The 21,502-nt window shown below is 39.0% G+C and overlaps 1 long non-coding RNA gene across 5 annotated transcripts in view; it reads left to right on the top strand.

Moving 5' to 3' along the window:
- Nucleotides 1-21,502, top strand: part of LOC137172565 (uncharacterized) — a 225,102-nt gene that overhangs the window by 10,842 nt on the left and 192,758 nt on the right. For 4 of the 5 annotated variants that reach the window (XR_010925007.1, XR_010925006.1, XR_010925005.1 and 1 more), the window contains exon 2: nucleotides 1,537-1,665. This is a non-coding gene — a long non-coding RNA (uncharacterized lncRNA). The remainder of the gene's footprint in view (nucleotides 1-1,536; nucleotides 1,666-21,502) is intronic. The other variant, XR_010925009.1, reaches the window with a different exon arrangement.

Below are 21,502 nucleotides of genomic sequence, written 5' to 3'. Positions count from 1 at the left end.
ATACATAAAATCTTGCCATACAAAAACATAAAATACTTTTAGATAATGTCAAATATATTTGGATGATAATTTGACAAACAAAATAAAACAAAAGAACTTAAACCTGCAGTGCAGGACTTTTGTTGCCCCCCTCTGGCAGTGAGAGGAAATACACAAACACTTTCGACACGTGCTTACGTCATAGGCTCCGTCGCTACTGTTGCGGCTGTAAAATGGTGGATAAATTGTTCTGAGCGTCACACAACCCACACGAAATGACTCGTTATACTATCAGAATATGATCCAGTCGGTCCGATAACATTTGGATAGTCTAGAAGAGCCTCACAGTTAAATTATTTTATCCTCATTCAAATTAGCAGAGAGTTAACTGGAAGTTAGCCGCTCGGCCGGCGGGACTCTCTGGTGCGCATGCGCTGCCCTTAAATAATGCACAGTATGCATTCATCCAGCCAGCGCAGGAATGTCGCCACTGACACCAGAATTAAAAACTCTGTACTGTCAAATACAGACAGATTTACCTGGTTTAAGTTGGATAGACTTAATCAGTTTTGTGTGAACTCATATGCAAAATGCTTGATGTAACAGACGTTTATTCATATGTAAAAGTTCTGCACTGCAGGTTTTTAAAAAAAAAAACCTCATAAGTGTAGGGAGGTGTTTGCAAACTTTCAGTACATTCAGCAGATGTGGCTGCAGGCCTTCAACCCAAATGACAGCAAAGCAGAATTTGAGAGATATTTGTGCTTGAAAAACAATGATTGCATGTATTAGTGATATATTATTTATTTTAGGTGGTAAACAAAAACCAAATCTGATGACAAGCAGAAAAAACATCCCTTAAGAACTTTAAAATGCTTTAATCATCTCAAAATGTACTCACACCCCCAGATATAGAACAGAGGGTCCTTAAAATACTTAAAAATGTATGTTAGAGCAGAGAAGCATTAGCAACAAGGATGGTTTTACTTTTCTTCACTTCTTAAACTTTTCTATGCAGATTTTACCCAAATCCTATTATAAAAAGTTTAAACTTTGAAAGTATAGAATTAAAAACGAAGGGTTTCTGTCCCCTGATGTATTCAAAGCTTTGTAGCAAAAATGACCTCAGAGTCTGTGGCATGAATATAGTTTGCATTTTTCATTTTCTTTATCTCTTCCATATCGTTTTTTTATCTTCAGTCTAGCGAATAAGGGAATACACAGAGGGAAGTGTATCAACTACAAGCAGCTAATGAGCATCAACAAGTTCTTGATACTTTTATTACTTAATGAGTGCTGCTTATCAGAAAACAATGTTACTACTGTATATTACACTGATAATGACTAAACAGAGAAACTTTATCAAAAACAAACAATGGCAACACATGTGAATGACGGTGATATCACAGGTTCTTGTTTGACTATGAGAGTGTGTAGAAGGTAGTGTTCATCAACAGAACAAGATTTGGTGCTGTTTTCTAAATTACACCTCTTTGTACCTGTTCTACTTGGTGGATAGCTTGCTATCTGATACTCTCTCTGCTCACTAATCTCCAGTTCCCAGGCAGCCAGTGGTTACTGACAGAGTCTGGACAGCAGGGGAGGATAGAGGATTCCTCCAGGGAGCTGGGACACTTACAGCTGGACTGCTGAGGTGTGGAGCTTGCCTCGGGGTAAGCCTCATGTGTGAGTAAACACCATAACAATCCAGCAGAGAGACACGCTTCCCGGGTCGGGGAATTTTCTGGTATGCCAGAACAATGTCTGACACTGTTGTGATGATTGAATTTTATAGGCCGGCCTGACTTGAGTCTTCTGTCTATGAGAAGCTGTGTTTTATGATGTCACATGCTGGGATGATTTATGTGCTCTGAAATGTGTTGGCCTTCATTGTATGTGATGAGGAAATATTCTGTTTTTATCTCAGATTACAGGAAGCTTTATGAATTTATTGTCTCTCTCCACATAGCATTTCAGAGAACTGTTAAGATTTAAGAGACCTATAAACATTAACCTTGTTACTCGCAACTATATTTTATTACTAAGCAAACACGCCTTGAAATTTTTAAACCAGAAGAATTTTAGATCTGAACTTTGCTCGTCAGACTTCTCTGCTCTCCCAGACAATGAAATGTCATGTAAGTCCGCTCTTCTCAACTCTCGAATTTGACTTTGGCAGCAGTCTTTCTCTTTGACTGACAGATGAGCGAGCGATATGACTCCATCAAAAAGTGCAGCCTGACAGTTTGATTTGACAGCCCTCTTCAAACCAAATATACTCCTTGTTCTTGGCACTACATCAAGTTGACAAGAAGAAAAGTGGTAAAAAAAAAATTGATGTAGATAACTACACTTTGATATACATTTCACTACAAAATAAAAGAAAAAAAATGTCCAAATACACACAAAGTGTCACCCAGTGTTCAGTTTTCTCATCATGCTTCTATCTTTTATGCTGTTACACAATACTTGTGCCTGTCAGACAAGTGATTGGCAGATTATTTCTTATCCCTTATATTGGTTTACGACTGAAACTAATCTTCCCGTCATCTATTAATGTATTGATTTGTAGTTTTCAATTAACCGTTTATTCTATAAAATGTCAAAATGTAGTGAAAAATTAGACTGATAATCAGACTGAATTGCCTTTCAGTGAATTTAATTGATTCAGCATGACATCATATTCCTGTTAAGACAGTTTTTGTTGGGAGGTTGAGTTGTTTGGGTTTGTTTTTGGCCTATCCAATCAGTAGTGAGTGATGAGTCTGTCCCACCAACTTAATTTTCAGTTGACACTGAAGCTGTGGAAGTAGGTGCTAAGAGCAGTTATATCAACTTTTTTCACAACAATCGAAGATCTGCAGATTTAAGTTTGGTCACTTGTGTAGGTCGACTAGCAAAAACCTGTATAGCTGCATCCTTTTAATCCACGCTTGTCGCCATTTTCTGTCCAATTTTCTGACTCTAGCACATGAAGATAACGTCGTTAATCTCGACCCTGCCAACAAACCTTTGATTGGTTGATTGTTTCTCCAACTGGGGAAAAACAGACGTCAATAAGCACCACATCAGAGTTATTGGAATCGCTAAAAAAGTCAGACATGAGTAGCGATTTGGGGAACTGAAGCCAGGGAAATGAAAATACCAATCACAAATTCCCAGAGACTACTTGTTTTATAACTTGAGCACTTGTTTTGTCAAACCAACATTCTAAAGAGAAATTTACATTTTAGCGTTTTTGCTTGTTAAATTACTTGTTGTTGATACAGTAACAGACTTTCACAATTTCACCATCATATTTTCTTATTATTTAGATTTTATTAAATGAAATACAATTCCTCTCTTTGCTGTAGCATACTTAAATGTACGGTAGACATGATGTGAGTGATTTTGTTATAATAATGCATTATGCAGTGCTAGAATCTTAATGTACACACCAAAGAACTCTTAAAACCTAAGACCTACAAATGTGACCCTTTAATAGCCATTAAACAACATCTCTAGTCAATAATTCATCAATGCGAAATATTTTCTGCCATTAGCAGGGGGGCCTACATGAAGTTGTGATCTAGTCACTACATATTCTTGTAGTTCTGCTGTCATCACTCGAGTGTGTAAATCCTCATCATAGTGATATGCCTACATTCTGCTCTCCCATTTAGCTAATATAATGCATAGACCTAAATGATTCATGGCAACCATTTACATAATTCATAATTAAATCACAACCCGCTGGCTTGGAATTTATTAATAGTGAAAATGCATGTGCCGCCATCGTGATATACTAATTAATATCTTTAGTTATCATTGGCACATTGCTCACTCAGCTGGGGTCTGGTTATGGGGCAGGAATAATGCAATGCAACAACAAATTATCTGTGCATTTAAGTGGGAATGTCTCGGAGTGATGGCCACAATATGCATTTGCCTTAAGAACTTAATGGGGGAATCTGTTTTATCAGAGTTGTCACATGTTCTGGCTAATCATTTTGAACACTGTAAAGATTAGGGCTAATGCATTTCCATCCTCTCGCTCCAGTGTAGGGCTGCAGGGCCTCTCTAATCACACTGTACACTTTTCCCACAGTCAATAAAAACATACGCCACACATGCTCTCTGTAAGAGCACTCTTTATCCTGTAGACAAAGGAAAGAAAAGTGGAAACAGCATTGCTAACAAACCCGACAGATTTTCTTGATTTATCACAGAATTGATTTTAATGCTGAAACCATTCGTGAAAAGATTTGTTGATCAACAGAAAATGAAATTTGGCGATTGATTTATTGTTTAAGTCATATTTCAAGGAAATTTGCTAAACATGGTGTAGTGGTTGAAGCACAAACTGTACAATAACCACAGTGTCCTTCTCAAATGTCTGCTGCTTTCATTGTAAATTGAACAGATTTTTGGCTGCTGGTCAGATAAACTAAGCAATTTGAAGGCCTCACTTTGGCCTCTAGAAAATTGTGATGGATATATTTCATTGTTTTCCAACATTTTATAGATGAAAAGATTAAATTATCAAAGGGTTGGTGGTTTTGCTTTTTCTTATCCAGGTTTTGCGATATGAGATTTAGATTCTGAGACCTTTGCCTGAAATCCAGTATAATGGAGGTGAATGGAATTTTGTTTATGGTGCTCGCAGCATAAGAAGTTTAATTTAAAAACATTAATCAGTAATACCTCTTTCCAGAATCAGTAACCTGGTAACTCTTGATAATCCACAGACGATGCTGTAAAAAGAAAGAAAGAAATAGTCATAAAGAAAACTATTTACAGTGTGTTTTGTGTGTTATCCAGATTAACTGGGACGTTATTTCTAGAAAGAGTTTTTACTGTGGAATTTTTTAGATTTAATTTTTCAATGCTGAACAGAATAACAACAACAAAAAAATCTATTCAATTCCCTTGTTTTGCGGACCATAACTATCTGCTTGGGTAGATATCACATACTTACAGGCAAGTAAGAGAATAAGAAAATAATATAAAATGAATGAAATACTTGACAGATTCACCAAAATAATCATAGTTGTGACTCAAATAGTTGCATTGCAGCCCAAATACAACAGATTGTATTTTAAAAAAAGAACAAGGAGGTTGATGTGACCTCATAATGACATCTCACTGTTTTCAAAAACACATAGGTCAAGCTAATGAATTCATGTCACCAAGCACCTTCTCCTCCTCTCTTTTGAGCTTAATGTGTTCTTAGTTTCGACAGTTAATTCACAACCGAACATCCACTAACTCTCCCCACCAGTGAACAAACAAAGGGGTCCTCTTCACTAATGGTCCCTGAGGCTCCACCACTATCTATTGATCTGCTGTCACCCAATTTCTCCGTGACTTATGCCCTTCTTAATTCCCATTACTGTGCACACTGAAGCCTTATCAGGGAGAACAATAGGCTGGTTGTCACTGAGGGCAAAAATATGAGCGGGCCTGTGACAGTGTGAGCGCAAACTCATGACTTCAACTCCTCGAGCCCTCTCAGTGACCTCTACGCTCGTGTAGGCCAGTTTGAAGCCCAGCGTCAGAATACTAAACTCAATCGGGACTGTTTGCAGATGAATCAGAAAATTGGATCTCTCTCGTTTCATAAAAACGAGCCCCAAAAAACCGAGGGCCGGCTCCTTAGCCATAAAACTGTCTCCATGATATGTCTCTAGCAATGATGATTCTCAGTTCCTGTGTGCCCCCTCTCCAGTTCTTCCATCCGCTGCCTGCTATCTCTTCCTTTCAATTATATGTTTCTCTGCTCTTTTAGACAAAGAGTAATAAAGCTATAAATTGTGTATCCGGCAGAAGGTATGGACATTCTGTCTCTGAACTGCTGTTGAAACTGCCATAAACCACCCACAAAGTCAAAGATAAGGATTTACAGTTATTTAACATCATCCTTGTCCCCTAAATCACACTGATAAGAGAATTAAGTGATGGCTATAGGTTCTTTGTCCTCTAGCTATTGATTTTTTTAACAGAGAGGGCCAGTGCATTGTTTTTATTGAACATCCTATTTGCTTTAAGCTTAAGAGTGGAAATACAGCTTTTTGGATTGTTTTTATGGAGCTACAGATTCTGCACACTGAATTAATTTATCTGATATCCATTCACTGTGGAAATGTTTTCAGATGTAGGATCACAAAACATGATAGAATTGTTGTTTTATATAGTCAATTCGATCTCATTACAAATTGTTTTTGGATATACCACAGTTGTTACGCCACAGTTAATATCTCCAATTCCAGCACAAGAACAGAGTATAAGCCAGCACTGGATGTACGGATATTATCCCTTCTTAATAAGAATCATTGTTCCTTTTTGGCTTTTCTAGACAAAACACATGATTTGATTTACAGGAAGACATCCATCTATAATAGTAATTGGTATTAATATCAAATGCAGCAAATAATCCGCTTGTTAAAGCAACCATTGTTTCGCCAACCCCCGGAGTATATGTCCCTCTTAGCGCATAATGTCCCAGTTTGAACAAAGACGTGTTTAGCTTAGCGGAAGTTAGTCACTTGTTTCAGCATGAAAACACTTATGTCAGTGCCTCCGAGACGGCAAAGCTGCAGCCGTTCACATTTAATGATTCAGTTGCTGTTTAGCTTCAAGTTCACGACCCCGCAGCTATGATAAATGTCAAGCGCGACAATGTCCCGCTAACTAGACATGCCACTGCCAACCAATCATCTTGTTATTGACTGGGAAAGCATAAGGCGCTGTAATGTGACTCTAAATGCTACATTACAGTGTATCTATCTCGGTAACCATGTGGGCCGGTTGTTCAGTCTGATTCAGTCTTTTTTATTTTGCTCAGAGCACCACTGTCAGTTTCTTCTCTGGATCATCCAACAGGCTTGTGGGCAATTTATGATTATCTGTCAATATTTTCATTAATCATGGCAATTTTTTTTATCTAGATAGAGAATTGAAGCTACTGCTGCTAATGCAAACTGTGTAGACAAACTGTTAAAGCCTCAAAACTTGACTTCAAATCTTATGTTTTTCTTAGTTAACATCCTTAATTATTATTTATTAAGAGTTTAACACTGAAAAATTCAGCTAATTGGCTTCATCAGTGCTGTGTGGGTGTGGTTTGATCATATTTGATTGATAGCTTCCTGGCAACAGAGGCAAATTACCCACCAACTGTTATGATTTAAATGTTACTAAAACCTGATCCATGCATGGAAACACGTGACCTTTCTCCAACTGAACGCCACCCACTTCAAACTGGTGAGAAGACCACCTACAAAAACACAAATAAAGAAATCTTTCACATGAAATAACCAAAACTTGTCACTTGTCACCAGCCACCTTTTCCCCCTCTGTTATGAGATCAGTGTATTCTTAGTTTAGACTATTAATTATTTTAATTATGTCTCAATCATTGAAACATCAGCGTGCAGGAAAATACTTTCAGTCTGGCGCTGCTGCATTGGTCTGTATTTGTTCTGTCTGTCATTAACCTACAATGTATTCTTCTTAAGCTCTCACTCTCTATCAGCTGTTCACTTGTTTTAGCGATGACATTGTTCATGCAGTATTTGTTGAACGATGTTAATTCTGTCCGGGTGTCATCTCCTTCAGCTTGGCTTTGGATTGATGTGATGACAGCAATTAATGAATTTGATCCTGTGTATTAAAATAGCCCTTGTTTGCGTCAGTGCCCAATCAATGTATCTTTGGCATAAGAATAAGGTGGTGACATGAAAGCCTAAGTTGTTAATGAAAGTGTCATTAGTAGCTCAATATGATGTTTGACAAATGAACAGGTTATACTTCATGTGAAACAAGGGCTTAGTTGTATGGTTGAAATCAAAACCTCTAAAACCTATTAATAAGAAACAATATAAATCACAACAATCAAAACTGATGTTCAAAGCATTGAGCTGTTATCTGCTGTTAGGCATTACTTCAGAGAAAACTCTTCACACAAGTAAAACAAATACTTACTAACTTACATTCATTTGGACAACAGAATTTTGTGAAACGATACAACACAATATGATCATATCATCGTAATGCTGTTCCACTGAAAGACGATCAGTGATAATAAGGGAAAGGTTTGCAGCACTGACCCACCTTCCTCTTCGGTGGGAGGTATTTATGATAGTTTAGAGCTGCTGGGTGGGACGGCTTTGCTCTGTCATGCTGCTACCATATATCAATCCCAGAAGAAGCTAAAGGGCCGCTTCTCTATGTATAGCCAGCTGGGTTTTATTTTGGCTGAGGGTCATTCTGTCTTATAGACAGACCTCCCAGTTTGTAAGTGCCCACTGAATAGGGGTTACGCAGGTGGCGAGATGGTAGTGACACTGACAGTAATTCTTGTTCTTTTATTAAAATATGCTTTTTTTCAGCAGCAGTCACTTGACAGAGATTACTGAACTCAACTCAACTTAATTTGATTATCATTTAGAGAATGTTTCCATTTGCACTGATGAAGATGAAGTACACAAGACTCATGTGTTGGAGATTGATGTCAACACTCAAACTCTTATTTCATCTCCAAAATTAGTTTACTAATACTGTTAGGTTTTTCAGAATTAAGAAAAACTTGAATCTCATGTATCATTTTGAAAGGCCGATAGTCCATCAAATGTTTTATGAACCCAAGAATTTTCTCAGACTACACAACAAAGGAGCTTCAATCTTTCAGTGGGTACAAGGACATGAAAATTTACCAAGAGTTAGAGATAAAAGGCTCTTACTGGTGCTGAAACACTGAATTTATTTATCAGACTTTTAGTTATTGATCGCATACTTTGAAGTATTATTAAGTATAAACACTAAACATTACCTGGTTGCTGGTTAACTTTTCAAATGCAAAAGTTTCCTTCCTTGTCACCATTTCACATCATTGCAAGTTGCTGTATACCTTTTTTGACAAGATCAGACAAAATCGATCATCTTAAGAACACAGTAACTTAACAGCTCCAGCAATGATAGTGTAATTTGTCATTATTTTTGAGATTTTAGAAAAAATATCTTTAGATTAAATAATTGTTAGTTGCAGCCCTCATTAGTTTTCACCTGACCGTGACTCAATATGCAGCCTAAACCCATCAATGATCATGAAAAGGGTTAATTGACCAAGAGCTCACTGTCCACTAGCCAAGCATGTTAAAAATGTCCTCTTGTTTTTGGCTCCGCCCCCTAACAAAAAGCACTTTGAGATAACCATGACCACTGGTGGTGCTCTCCCTCATTAGTGAACTGTGGGAACAAAAGACCGAATAAAGGAGTCCAAAACCCACATAAATACAGCCAAGCGGGAATTATGCTCAAATGTAAAACTCCCAAACAAACGAGATTGGTAAAACTCTCCGGGGTGTCTTCTAAACTTTGCTGCTGTCATCAATCAAGAATATTGCCACACGAGTCTATACAGGACTTGGGACAAACTGCTTCTTTAAGCATTTCTCCGGGAGGCATAAAAGTGTATTTATGGTCACCATGGGCAGGTATAAAAGAAGATTGGCAAACATGAAAATCAAGTCCTCTCCCGGGTGCCATCTAGCCATGCTCTGCTGTGTTAAATCATAGATGGAAAGAACAACAGTCTGGTGGCACAACAGTCCAGTCTGACAAAGCACTGCCTTGGGCCTGGGTTTTACATTCTCTCTAAAGCCCGTTATTGGAGTCAATGTTTTGTCTTTATACCTGTTTTCAGCTCTGTAATGAACTTCATCTGTCTTATTCTGCACATCGATGACATGTTCCGGTTTAATGTAACCTACAGTTTAGTGTATATTACCCAATGCCAAGATTTAAGGCTGTAGAAGATCCTGTTTCTGCACTTAGCTGATGTGGGATTGATTTCCTTTACGAATATATGAATCACTGGGGTCATTACAGAGCTGGACTCTTTCATTAAATTGAGCTATATCTCCTGCCTCAACACAAGGTCTTCTGAGAGGCCCTGCACCAAGAATGCACTGTACCTCCATGGGCTAAAACCACTTTGAAAACAGCCACATGTAAAGTATAGCTTCATTTATCCCACAAATGCAGAACATTGATCCTCTACGGAGAAAATGGGTGACAACATCTTGAAGCCCTTAAAGGTGCAGCATGTAGGTTCTCCTACATGCTTGGGAGGGGGGGTGTTCAGTTTGTTGCAATCTGCAACCTCACCACTAGATGCCACTAAATTCTACACACTGCACCTTTAAGTTTTTAATAATTCAGATGTAGATGTAGACGGAGGGATAGTAAATATACTTAGTAGATCTAGTTGATTAATGGAAAAGCAAAACTGTTATCTGAATGAAGAATATCAATAGAGGTAAAAAATTAAACACAAATGTAACGACACAACCTTTTACTCATTAAAAATACCTTAATGCATTCCAAAGCCCTTTTAATTGGGAGGCTTATAATGGATCACTGCAAGTTGCTCTCACTAGAATATTCCTCACACACACACACATATACACACACGGGCAGTATTGACTTTTCAAATAAAAAGACATTAATGTAGATAACGGCCATTTTGAATCCTCATTAGTCACCGGTAATCTAGAAACATGGGCGATATATTAAGAGTGGTGTTCGCGGCTAGTCATTAAAGGAGAAATAAAAGACAAAATAAATCCAGTCTTGGAACGCCTGCCATTAATCATGTTGGCCACTGCTGGCTGGCTGCTTAACAGTTTTATTGAGTCATTTATGCTGGTTTTCCTGATAATCCATTTATTCTGAATAATGCCTCCCTTCATGCTCAAAGTGCTGTGTTCAGGTGATACCACTATAAGCAGTATTTTTTCCCCCCCTCGACAAACCTATATTATAACAATTATATGCAACGGTTGACAGACGAAAAGCAACAATTGCACATTATTCAGGGAAGCTTTTAATGAGAGTATTAAGTATATTTTCAATTATTCCTTAAGGGGATCACAAACCAAGATAATATCAGAGATAATTTACTGCAGAGTGTCCGATTAGAATAATTTAAATGTAATTTTCACAGCAGAGAATTGATAAACAAGAGAAGCAAAATATGCATAAACGTTCACTGGTGTCCCTGAAATAGCACACAGAGCTGTGCATAACGTCATGTGCGGTGAGACATTGTAACGGTAAACAATTATTAAGATGTTCCAGTGTACAACACAGCAAGGGAGGATCACATGCAGTTGCTGCGGAGCGTTAATTCCTCTGGCCAGACTCCTGGCTGGCTCTGACAGTCGTGCATCACAAGACTCCTTAGACACAAACAAGAACGACAAGGCCCAGAGTCAACCAGACCCCATCTGACCCTCATTTGTAATAAGAAGGTCCTGTCCAATGTCCATATGTGGTGGGTTACACAAGGAAGCAGTTCTGACAGATTTTTAAAGGCGGCTCTGCCTGCAACATCCTTACACCTGACTGAAGACTGAAGACTGTGAATCACTGAAGACAAACACCGCCACAGACAGCCACAGCTCAACTCCTTCATTACGTATGTGAAAGAGCTGTTCCAGGGCTCTGTTCTAGGACTCAAATTACCATTCACGACCTTTCAATGCCTGAGCTTTGTCCCAACACCATAGTACATACTATTTATAAGCAGTATTTGACTGTGGTGTGATCACACTGGAAAAAATATGAAAACCAGTTAGTACACAGATTAAAAGACTTGATTTGTGATTGTTCTATTTGTGGACACTTGCTGTGTCCCAATTCCTTGCTAAATACTAACTGTATATACTGGTGTGTGTACTGTATACAGCACTGTACGTACTAGTATACTAATCACTTGTACCTTGGTTCATGGCCAATCATTCATTTTGAGATATCCTGCAGAACAGGATCAAAACCATCAAATTCCTCATTAGTGGTTAAAATTTGAAGATTACCCCTTTAAGCGCTTGTAGATTTAAAAAAAAAAAAAAAAAAAATCACAGCTGTTACTTTTCAAGCCAAAAATGAGCCGTCTGTTTCCGTTCAACATTAGTAGATATGCGGTCGTATATTTAGCAATTTTGAGCGTTCTCAGCAGCGTTTCTCTGACGACATGATTCTGCAGGGAGTTTCTGCTGTCACAATAAATCAGAAACAGACAGGATACAGTATAATCATGCTGGTGTCCTGTTTCACTCAGCCTGAATGCTTCAGCAAAATCTACGCTGCACGTGGTGGCGCACACCACAACTGCGCATACCCGCAGTGCTTGATGGTTGACTTGAGAGGAATAATCCATGGGAGATAACATACAAAGACCCGTTGATGGTTTATGTTGCAAGTCTTCCATTGTACACAATGATGTACTGTACTGCCAGTAGCTCTCTTTATTCTTTAACCTCCTTTTTCTTTGATGGTAGATGAAATAAACGGGATGCTTTGTTGGAAAATAAGCCTAGAAGGTCTGTTTTATATCTTAAAATGTTGCTCATACCTTAGAAGTGAGGCGTTAAAGATATTTGATGATGTTTGAAAACAGTGTTCCACTCTTTAACCGTATGAAGCCTACACTTCAAAACCAAAGTAAATTGAGATGCCTGAAATATCAGAGCAGGGAGTCGTGGTGTGCTTATATCTGAGCTTTCCTTCCCTTCATAAAGATGAATCATAACGTCTAATTCTCACAAATTACCCAAACATTATGTAGCTCTCTCATTTCCAGCACTGTTTAATCTCTGTCTGGAGTATTCGCTGTCACTTCATGTTGCAAACACTCCTTTCACTCTGGCAGTTCATTGTCTTTTGATGGGCCATAAAAGGCTCGGTTTGATGGATGATAACTCGGGGCGTCTCTCTTTGTTGTGGGATGTGACGACTGAGCGCATGTGAGATGTGAGGAGAAGACTCGGTGTGAATGGGAGATGTCATCGATGTCTTGCGCTGACACCGAGGCCCTAAGCACGGGGCTTTGATCTCCATGAATGATCGCAAAGCAAACACAAATAAAAGATTCCAGCGTGTTACAGTTTCCAGTAAGAAAGTTGCAAGTTAACTGTTTTTCCAAGAGGTTTCCTCCTGATTGGCGATGCATTTCTAGAAGTAAAAAATACCTGCTGATCAGGCCCTTGTAACGATTTAGAGGCTGACAAATTGGAAAAGGTGTTTCTAGGAGGGTAGAGCATGCTCTGGCTTCTACCTGTATGTAAAACGTGATTTATCAAGTGAGAAGACGGCTCATGTCATTGCCTTCTGATCCGGTCCAATAAATATTGAGCGCTCTATAGGCCCTGGACTCCCTGCTGACCCTACAACATCTGCTCAGCCACTTACTACTTAATATATTAGCTGTGAGAACAGGGCAGGTGTTTTCAGCCGGAGCCAGTGAACATGAAAAACAGATTGTGCCTCCGGTTCATGCAATTGAATTAAAATGAGTCACCACCAGCTTTCCTCATAAAATAAAAACACAAATGTTATGGCATGAAGGGCAGGTGGGAATATTTCATAGGTCTGCTTGATGGTGGCAAAAAAGTAAAAATATAATTGACTGCAGCTTGCATAAGGAATATATACTGACATAAATGTATATAAATCAAGGTTATTAAAAACAAAGGCTGACTTTGTGCTATAAATTGTGTTACAGTATATTGCAGCCATTTGTTGCCGTAAAGCAGCTCTCCGTGTCTGCATGAGGCTCTTTGTAATTTTACTTTGATGTTTACTTAACCAGCTGAGTATAACGTGCTTCATGGCCTTTCCATTAAAGATTATGAAAGGAGCACTTTAAAGGTCTAATCATACTGGTACTTAGCCTTATGAGCAAACATTTATCAGCTATAAGCGCTACTTATTAGGTTTAGGTCTAATTAAAAGGAATTAAATATATTTGGAGCAGATCCCTAGGAGACATACGTGACAAACCCGTTTGATTAGAGCTGATAGCAGGTCTGCTCTGATCTACTTGGGTATTAGACATATTGACACACAGACCAGAGACCTGCTGCAATTCCCTGAGTACCACCAAACCAACAATGAATTGATCAACTTACAAGTATTGTGTGTGTATTCTTAGCCTGATATATATTTTAATATATCTTATTCCTCTTTGCCGTAGATCACTGTTGTTGTCCAAAAACTATAAGAAAACACGTCAGTGGTTGCACGCTCTGTGCTACATTGTTAATTTCTCAGTGAACTAGTGCAAAGTCAAGAGATTGTGATATGTAGCACAGCAAGCTAGCTGAGCTCTGTAAACAGAACTGCGTTTCAGCACATGCTCAGTGACATCTGCCTTACATGGAACTACTCTCCAGAGATTGAAAACGTGATTGCTGTTATTAGTCTTTGGAGCTGTTTCTAAACAAAGAACCAGAGAACATGCCACCCAGTGCAACAGTGTTGCTCATTGAAGTGTTTTTAATAGTTTTTTGGAGGTCTACAGCACAGAAGAATGAGATATATCAGGCTTTGGATACACGCACAATACATGAAAGCAGGAACAATTCATTGTTGGTTTGGCTCTGCACATGAGATTTGTTGCGAAAGAATTTTTTTTTTGTACAGATTTTGATATATCTGCCACTGAGGTTTTTGTCTCCACCACAATACAATGGTGGTGAGTGGAATTTGGTTTGGGATGCTCAAAGCACCGATTAAAAAAGAATAAAAAAAATAACCGCATTACCCTGAACAGTTTTAAGAGGGCCTAAATCTTTGGTAGAAAGTAAACTGGTATTTTATATGTTATTTGGTTTAACTGACTTTTTTAAATGATGATCAAATGTGACTGTGACTCAAAACAAGACAAAATTACACTTTAGATGACTTTACAGGGCTTTTACTTTAAGCCTGGTGATAATTTGTCTTATTGTCAACAAATCCCATGAAAAGACCAAAAGTATTTCCTGGGTAGCCACAGTCTGATATAGCGCATTCCTCTTCGCCATAGACCAAAAACATGTAATGTGTTTTAAAAACACATAAATTAGCCACACTGCTTGTGAAAAAAAAAAATCTGGCACATGTATCCCATTACTGTCTATGACTATGATTATTTGGATACAGAACCTCAACTCCGATGCAATTAAAACATCTCTAAACATTTCTTCTCATTGAAATAAGAAATTCAAGATCGTTCAGGAGTTCAGAAATCACAGATGTAGCTGCGAATTACTGTGGACTTTACACTTGTGCTCACCTGTGTGGGTGTAACACAGCCTGAAACCGCATTTCAGTCCTCCTGTCAGCTGAAAATGAGTAATGTGCTGCAAATCATAGCCTCAGGATAAAACCATATCTGAAGCAGTATTTGAAGGATATCAAAAACCCAGGATACCTCAAATTGACCCCTATCATTTCCTCCAACAATGTATGCACTTTTCTTTTTTTACTCTTTTGTGTCTTTTTCTCCCATATGAGTCCAGCTTTATGTTGTACACAGCAATCCTCAGCCATCTGGTTTTCATTTCCTGTGAGCTTCAAGATGGTAGGAGAGTTAAAAAAAAGGAGCCTCGTTTGAACCAGGGGCTAATGTAGTCAGGATGGAATCTGTCACTCAGTCTATTGCATGTTGATGACTAAGGGCAGTTTCAGCTGTAAGCAGTCCATGATTTATGGACACCGAGTGAACTGTTGTAAGCAAAAGCCAACTAGGAGTTCAGAGCAGCAACTGGGCCCTTTTTTGGCTGCGGCTCGCCTGCATTTTCTTTCCATTCATGCCAAAGTATTTCGCACGGCAATTAGCTCTGTCCTCATTTGGGTCTGTAGTCCCACAGGGTTAGCAAAGCCATTTATCATCCTCAGGGCTTGGAACTCCGCAGCTCTGTCTCAGGTAGTTTTTGTAAACAGTCATTGGCCCGGCTCTTTCCATTTTGCCAAACGAGTAGGAGATACAGTAGTTTTGAGGTTCTGCCATCCATCCATCTGTCGTTTGCTTTGCTTTTTCTCTACAGGTGTGAAGGCAAAAGGGAAATGTCATTTCACATGGCTCATTTGTCATATGGTAACTACATAGTTAGAGTGAATGGAGTGATGACAACATGGCCCCTTGCTTTTTTCGGAGGGTCAACCGACTTAAATTTGGGGTGTAGAGTTTGGGCAAGACTGAAAAATATTCTGTACATGGCTAATGAGGAGTACACTCACAATAAAAAGCACCGTAATTATTATTTTTCATAACATTAATGATATTTAGTCTTTTAGTGAGCAAAATTTATAGTGCTTTTTAATAGCAGACTTGACATTTAGCACATGTTTACACAGATACAGATGTAAGATATGTAACCTCGTTAGACGTGCATTAAAGAACTATTCATGTTGAATCTATGCCTCGAGTTATATTGAAACGTTGGCTGTGCTACAAGTATTTATATAGCTTCCAAATGCCTGTGGGGCGTTAAAACACATATTTGAGCAGGCAGAGCCATAAACATATGCTGGATACATTTTTTTGTGTTCTTAGCCGCAACATCTTCAGAGGCAGCCAGGAAAATAATTGAACTACAGTATGTGCATTTTTCTATTTTCAGATCTATCCTTGGAGAGTCATTACTTTACAAAGAGCTTGCCAACTGATTCTGAATCCATCATGTGTTGAACCGATATATATTGCGGTCTCTGTTGCTACTACGTCTTTATCAATCAGAATTAAGGAATTAGATTAAGCTCTTTGGCTTTCTCCTTCTTAAGTGGAGTCACATTGCAGTGCAGGCCCAGGGGTTACAGGGAGTATCAGATGGGACTAATTGTCAAGGTTATGTCTCAGCGGATGATTGATGTGGGGCCAGGCTGTTTTTGTCAGCCTGTCAGGTGGCTGGAATGTTTAATGTTCTCATTATTGGTTGCTCTGTTGTGTATATTTCTCTGTCAGCGCCGCTGAGCCATCTGAACTGCCAGAGCACTTCAAAGGCCTGCAGGTCATCCGTCTTCCTCCTGATGCCCTGAATGTTCAGCCTCAGCTGAGTGCTGGTGATTTGTTATGACTTGAGAGCCAGCTGACAGACAGGTCTCCTATAAAAAAACATGCACCCATTTCCCTTTTGTCGTGCAGTGAAAGCATCGCTGCTCCTGTAATGGGGAGGGGGGCAACTGTCACAGGAGGCTGGCACCTGACAGTTGTGTCATCTCACTAATTTGCAGACAGGATGACTTGAAGTATTTTGTCTTCTTTTATGCGTCAGTGTGGATTTTGGTTCTGGTGTCACAGACTCTCACAGGTCACCATCTGTTGTGGAGCGCCACAGGGAACGAAGCTGAAGAGGGATCACTATATTAAGGCACATTTTCATATTCATCATTAGTTGAGGGCTCGGTATAGGCCATGTGATGGCACTGAGCAGAGAGCATCATGGGAAGAATGCTGACGGCTGCAAAGCCAGTCAGACAAGAAAAGTGAGAGGTGAGACATTAAAGACAAGAGGAGGGAAAACCAAATCCAAATCTCAATTCTTTTCCCAGGCCTTTTACAAGATTGATTGTTTTCTGCTGATTTAATTTTGGATCATACGAAAACAGTCCATTTGTCTTAAAGAAAAATGATGTGCCACATGGTGCAGATGGAAATTTTTTTCTGAAAGCTGAAAAAGATTAAAGAGAAACTCTGCTCCTCAGCCCTAATCACGAGCTGTAGATTACTCTGTCGATTTAACCAGATGGCAGGCTTGATTCTGCAGGCTCTCCTGTATATTAATGAACAGCAGTCTGTTATATTTGACTTAGGTATGTCCATCACCTGTAATGGTCTGCCAGCTGGCATTATGCATTTTGCACCACTTTGGGTCCACGTGGCATTTTTCATTTGCAACGTTATTGAAAGAACTTTTTTTTTTTTTTTTTTTTTTTTTGTTCCCTGCTATTTTCCATCATTGTCACTGTTCTGATAAATTTTTTTTTTTCACCAGGAAGAAAAGTCACCAAGTTGAGTCCACAGCTAATTTCCTCTCATAGGTCAAGGCAATAATTCTGGCACTAAAACTGTCGCACTGGGCGAAGCACACGAGTTCGATAGTAACTTGATTAAGTTAGCCTGTCGACATGACTGCAAACACGGCAATACAGTATGTTAACAAACCTAATAATAGGAAGGGGGAGATAAAGTGGAGGAGATGGCTGCACAATTTCTGGCCAGTCGTGTGTCTGCCACAACGAGCCGTTGACCTTAAGGAACAGCTTGTGTGGCTTTGGTTTATTGTTAGTTTGTGTGCAATATAATGTTTTCTTTGTCCTCCTCCTCTGCTGGCTCTACAAAATCCATTTATTTGTTTATGACTGTATCAGATCTCCTTCACAACGGCTGCCCGCTCAACATGTTCACGTGTAGTTTGTGAAAGAAACTGATTGTCTTTGTCTCAGAGCGTCAGTCTGAAGGGACTGCCGAAAAACTTAGAGGCAATGAACACCAGCCCACGCACCCAGAAACTCCCTCCATGAATATGCCAAGCCTAATTTTAAACCTACAGCAGGGGGAACTTTGGCTGCGTTTCTCAACCAGAGAGCACGAACGGCGAGGAAGCACAATGCCAGTGTGTCATACATTTAAACACTGTTAAATTAAAGGCTGTTTACTGTTCGCAGAGGCCATTCATCTTACTCAACGTTAGTCTGCTTCTTGCAAATTTGTCAATAAGAGCTTCCACATGCCAACACGAGGAGGGGAAAAAAGTTGGGGTTATCAGGAGGTTTTCATAGCATGTCTCTTCAGTCAGCCTGTAGTTAATTAGCCACCTCCACACAATAAGGCTATAAGTCATTAATCACCCGGACCATAGCAGAAGCCGACTAACTGTGAGCAAGACGTTTGGAAACAAAAAGTTTGCCGCCTATGACAGACTTAAATATGGCCCCTGTCAGTGGTGTGTAAATTATAGGGAATGTTGAGTGCTGAAAGACAAGGGCCCACTGTTTAACTCACTGTTGCTCTTTCCTTTGCTTTGTGTGTTGACAGACTGCCTACAAGGGAAAAATTCCCCTTCTCTCCATTTCCCATCGGCTGGCTTATAACTCAAAAAGACACACTTTATCGTGAGCATGCAGGAAATATACACACACAAGTTGTCCACATTAAGATAATCTCAGTATACCACGCTTCATTTTATGATGCCTCACTAAAGTTAATAGAAGAAGACAAGCTCCAAAGGTCAACGGCTCAGTAAAAACCCCAGCTTTTAACTTTGTATTCCTACCGTTTACTTTGCTTGTCAAAGAGAGGAAATGATGGAGTGATGATAAATACTTGGGCTTGTTTGGAGAAGCAAAAGCCTTTCTCCTGCAAAAATAAACCTCCATGTTTCTCGGGATGATGGAAGACGCACTTCTCAGCTGATTGAACATGCAAAAGGTCATTGGTTTTTCCTTTGCGTCTGTTAACAAAGATCCGCCTGCCTCTCCAGAGTACATAAGCAGTGAGGAATTTTTATTCAAAGCAGCAAAAGTTTATGTAACGACAGGGAAATCCCTCGATTGGATCATTAATACAGCTGACAAAAGAGTGTTAAATTCATTATATAATTACAACATGTATAACAAGTGTTTGAAAGCTGGATGATTTATGTATTTGATGAATTTGTGAAAAATCCATTTCCGAGCAACGTCAGCCCGGCGTGGCAGCAATGACGTCCGCCGCCTTCAACCATAACACGCCATACACAGCGCAACACATGGCGCGCAGCTGTGCAGAAGTGACGCGCATGCAGGCCGTTAACGCATACACAGAACACAATTTTTCAACATGTGTCCGCGACGGGCCCACGCTGCGCTGATCTGTTCCCCCTTAGGTGAAAGGCCACGAGTCTTGCTCATGCTGCAGTTCAAAGCAGAGCAGGTGAGGCCGTCCCTGTGATTCAACGTGGAGTCACAAAGCCATCCACTGTCTCGTGTCCCGACAGTATTTTAGATTCAAGCATGTGGGGAAGAGATCATCTGTCACTAGAAAGAAATTGATAGACTTTACCGTCGTAGGATGGTTGTATTGAAGTCCACTGAGCCAGTTAATGTTATAAACAGATGTACCTATACAGTACCTGTATCCATATGATGCAGCATCTGCCCCCGATAACCTCCAGACCTCCTTAATTATGTTAAAACTTTTTCTAAATCCTGAAAAGGCTAAATATACGACATAAGCTCAAATTGTTGCTCCATGGCCAAAATGGTGATGTAATTGATAGAATACATATATTATCATAAATACTGGTTAGATAGCAGATTGTTCAACAAAACTAATGTTGAATAACTTGCTTGTAAACTAAAAAATGTTTTTGTATTCTTATTCTGGAGATGAAAAAAGCAAAAAACATTGTACAATCCACTAATACAGTATTTTTTATGGTGGATTACGATAGGATACCATTTACTGCAGCAGGATATACAGTTTTTATTTATAAGGCAACATATTTAAGTATATTTTTTTATCCTTATAGTTAAAAGCAAAGCTAAAGACAGCAGACTAGTTCTTATACCAAAAACTGAACTGCACAGGGAAACTCTTTTCCAGCACTATGCAACTTTCTGCTAGAATAATGGCAACATATTTTAACTTTAGAGACATCTGAGGGACTTTCCTTACTGATATTTTTAAAAAATATTTTGTGAAAGTCTGTGTGTAAGGGCTGTTTCATGAGACTAATTTGTGATCTTGCGTGTTTGTCATTTGCTCTGATTTACCCCTTGGAATAGAGTTCTTAGTTTTAATGAGACTTCCTGGAAAACAAAACAAAACAAAAAACGCTAAAAAGCTATTAATATTATAAAATCCTTCACTTAATAATATACTATTAATGAGTATTAAAAAAAAACATGATTAAGTTTCCACACAAGAAATAACTTAACACTGTAAAATCCAAGACTCTCTTATTATAATTTTCTAAACATTTGATCCACATGTAACGAGCAGAGATGTTCTGCTGTAGTCCACAGACTTTTAAGTCCATTCCTAAATTCAAACTAATGCATCAGCTGATCCTATAAAATTTAATGTACTGAATAATTTACTGACTGGTTTATCTGCACAGACATAAGAGGACGTGTAAGTTTACACAGCAGTGTCACACATCAAATTAAATGTTGAGAAATTACGTTCAAAGATCCATTTGTTCACATCACATTGATGTACTGTTTATGAATGAAAAAAGAGGCATCACATATGATCCACGCTGGCTGGCTGGCTTCATGCTAGACTGGACGCAGTGTTGAATTGTTAGGGGCTTTATTAGCATATATCACTGAGCTATGTTTTGGACTAATCTACATGAAAGATGGGTTTGTTTGATGAATATGACATCTGACCGCTAATGATGGCGATTTTATTGCTGGAGAGCAGCCTGATTTACTGCGGACCGATAATGACACTGTTAGCTTGATTTAGTTGATTTGTTTTAAGGGGCTGATTAAATAGTTAGGCCTTGTTTTATTTCATGCTCTGTGCTTCATGGCTTCATTACAGCAATCACAAAAGCTGTGGAAACGTTCCACATCTGGTGTCATCGTAAATCTTTGTTTAGAGAGCTCTTCGCTGATATCAGTAGCTCATTTGTCTTCGTTAATGAAACGATAATCCATGACCTCATGATTGAGAAGATTCAGCATGTTCTGATGAGGCCTAGAGATATCGCATCTGCACACACACACA

The sequence above is a fragment of the Thunnus thynnus genome, chromosome 20 (genome assembly GCF_963924715.1).
Source record: "Thunnus thynnus chromosome 20, fThuThy2.1, whole genome shotgun sequence".
Taxonomy (NCBI): domain Eukaryota; kingdom Metazoa; phylum Chordata; class Actinopteri; order Scombriformes; family Scombridae; genus Thunnus; species Thunnus thynnus.
This window is presented reverse-complemented; position numbering and strand designations above follow the sequence as displayed.